This window comes from Mustela nigripes, chromosome X, assembly GCF_022355385.1.
Source record: "Mustela nigripes isolate SB6536 chromosome X, MUSNIG.SB6536, whole genome shotgun sequence".
Classification (NCBI taxonomy): Eukaryota; Metazoa; Chordata; class Mammalia; order Carnivora; family Mustelidae; genus Mustela; species Mustela nigripes.
In genome coordinates this window covers 93,243,735-93,247,050 of record NC_081575.1, presented here as the reverse complement: position 1 = coordinate 93,247,050, position 3,316 = coordinate 93,243,735, and positions in this window count along the sequence as shown.

The following is a 3,316-nucleotide window of genomic DNA, read 5'->3' as shown; positions in this document are numbered from 1 at the left end:
CCAGAAAACCACGAACACTGAACTTGACGGCCACTAAAAAAAGATTCTCTCTCCCTCTCTTTCTGTGCCACCTCCCCCCATTCTGCTCTCTTTATTCTTTCTCTCTCTCTAAAAAAAAAAAGAAAGAAAGAAAGAAAAAAGAAAAGCAGAGGAAGAACGGATTTGCTCTGTGCTTGAGCTGGGATGTTTTTCTTTCCTGCTCTCCAGTATCAGTGTGCCTGGTTCTCTGGCCTTCCTCCAACTAGGGTTTACACCTTTGGCTCCTCTGGTTCTCAGGCATTTGGGTTTGGACTGAAACTCATCACCAGCTTTCCTGGGTCTCCATGCTGCAAATGGCAGGCCATAGGATTTCTCAGCCTCCATAACTGCATGAGCCAATTCTTCATAATAAATTTCTTTCTATGGGCACCTGGGTGGCTCAGTTAGTTAAGTGTCTGCCTTCAGCTCAGATCATAGTCCCAGAATCCTGGGACTGAGCTCCACATTGGGCTCCCTGCTCAGCAGGGAGCCTACTTTTCCTTCTCCTTCTGCTGCTCCCCCTGCTTGTGCTCCCTGTTTCTCTCTCTCTCTCTGTCAAATAAATAAATAAAATCTTTTTAAAAAATAAAAAAATAAAAATACATAAATTTCTTTCTATAAATCTATATATATCCTATTGATTCTTCTTCTCTAGAGAACCGTGACTAACACATCAAGTATGTTTCACAAGTGTCGAATGCAATTGTACTCATCTATTTGGATCCACTGCACTGTGATAGTGGATTTCTAAGCTTCCATATAAAGCCTCTAGTTTTAAAGTTTCAGAATTGCTCAAGAATCTTCTCATCCTACTAATTCCAATAGGTTAGTTTAATTACTCACATATTAGGAAAGCAGTTGTGAAGGGTGCTTTGAACTTGAAATCGAGTTTCTAAAAAAATGCACGATGTATAAATAAATAGCTTATGATAAACTCCTATATCTGAGATTCTTACATAAATGCCTTACATGAGAAAAGCTTGTCAAATCACCTTTTCATCTGAATATAAATAACCACTGACAACATGCACAAATTCTTTCTGATTGCCCAAATAGGACACACACACAGACACACAGACACACACACACACGCACACATGCATGCATACACACAACGAATTTTATCTTCTCAATATAAATGCAAAATATATTCCGGTTGTTCAAAATTCAGATACAAAGACTTTAAACAAAATGTCAAGAGTGGTTTCATCAGCCACTACAGCCTTCTTCCTAAAGCGACCTGAATTTATATTCAGTAGAGCATCTACAGCCTGTCTTGCATTGCCAGGAAGAACTAAGTCTCTAACACATAATCAAGAATGCAAATTAATGTTGTGCCAATTAAGTGTGGACTTAATGGTAAACGGTGGAGTTGCAAGAGCATCTTTTCCTCGGCCTGACAAGGTAGATACAGTTGTCAAATTTATGCTTTCCTTCAGTTGGTATATCTTCCTTGATAGTGTTCATGTTTAATTGCACTCCTATTATTATATCACTGAATACATTTTTTTTAAAGATTTTATTTATTTGTTTGACAGAGAGAGATCACAAGTAGGCAGAGAGGCAGGCAGAGAGAGAGGAAGGGAAGCAGGCCCTTGCTGAGCACAGAGCCCGATGCAGGACTTGATCCCAGGATCCTGAGATCATGACCTGAGCCGAAGGCAGCAGCTTAACCCACTGAGCCACCCAGGCGCCCCTGAATACATCTTTTAATATTTAGAAACAATTTTGGTTTTGAAGGGTATTTCTTCCTCCACTCACTACTGACAGGATTCCTGCTGTTGTATGTCAGGTATTGGTCTGGAGGCTAATGCTGCCTGGGTAGGTAAAGGACAGATTGTCTTATGCAAAAACAGAAAATACAGAATACATCATTACTCACTGATTCACTAACATGAATGAATTTATCTAGCCTATCATCTGGGGCTACAATTAGAACATATCTTGGTGTATCTGGGTAGCTCAGATGGTTAAGCATCTACCTTCAGCTCAGGTCATGATGTCAAGAGTCCTGGGATTGAGCCCCACTTTGTGCTCCCAGCTCAGTGGATAATCTGCTTCTCCCTTTCCCTCTTCTTCTCCCCCTTCTTGTGCTCTCCCTGAATAAATAAAATCTTTTAAAAAAAATGAACTTCTCTTGATTTGAACGATGAGAGCAGGAAGAAAAGGTCAATCAGTCACCAGCCTTGGAGGGTAACACCATGAAGGTGGCTGGAGTTATCATGAACCATCAGAGCCACCTGGGGAAGCAGAGACGGAAAAAGCAAAAGCAAAGAGGAGAGTCCAAAGGACCATGACAAGACCCAAGCAAAACTACTCTCCTTTCTCTAAGTACCTCAAAGCCCTGATTTTGCAATTAATTCCTCTCCTCTGAAAGAGCAATGAAATGGTTTGTAGCAACCATTTGAGAAACTGAAAAACCTGGGGCCAGGGCACATGGTGGCTCAGTCAATTAAGTATCTGCCTTTGGATCAGGTGATCATCCCAGGGTCCTGTGTTCAAGCCCCATGTTGGGCCCTCTGCTCAGCGGGGAACTTGCTTCTGCCTCTCCCTCTGCTGCTCCCCCTGCTTGCGCTCTCTCATTCTTTCTCTCTGTCAAATAAATAAATAAAATCTTGAAAAACAAAGATAAAGAAAAACCAGTGACACCTGATTGGTTTTTATGCTTCTACATCTATGCAGCAGACCACACTGGTGATTGGAACAGGACAACAAAATACAAATGCTATCTCAGACAAACTTACACTGTGCTTCCTGGCTTTCTCAGTGAGACAAACTAGAAGAAGGTGGAAGACAGAGTCCAAAATCCACCATATACGCATATCATGTTAGAGAGTTTTCAAAAAAGGGATGTATAACCATCTGGCTATAATTTTTAGGCATTTGCCTGCCAAACTAAGAAGAGAATAGTGGAAAGAAAGAGAAGACAGAAAAAGCAAAAGCTTACATTAGATAATACCTTAGCATTTTCTGTGATGCTATGGTCACAAAGAAACCTAGTTTTCTTTCTTTCTCTCTTCCTCCCTCCCTTCCTCTTTCTTTCTTTTCTTTCTCTTTTTCTAATGGTAGCACTAGGATTTTTTTTTTAAGATTTTATTTATTCATTTGAGAGAGAGACAGAGAGAGCACAAGCTGGGGAAGAGGCAGAGGGAGAGGGAGAAGCAGACTCCCTGCTGAGCGGGGAGCTCCAAATGGTGCTGGATCCTAGGACCTGGAGATCATGATCTTAGTCAAAGGCAGACGCCCAGTCATCTGAGCCACCCAGGCACCCCAGCACTACAATTTATTAAGCTGTGTC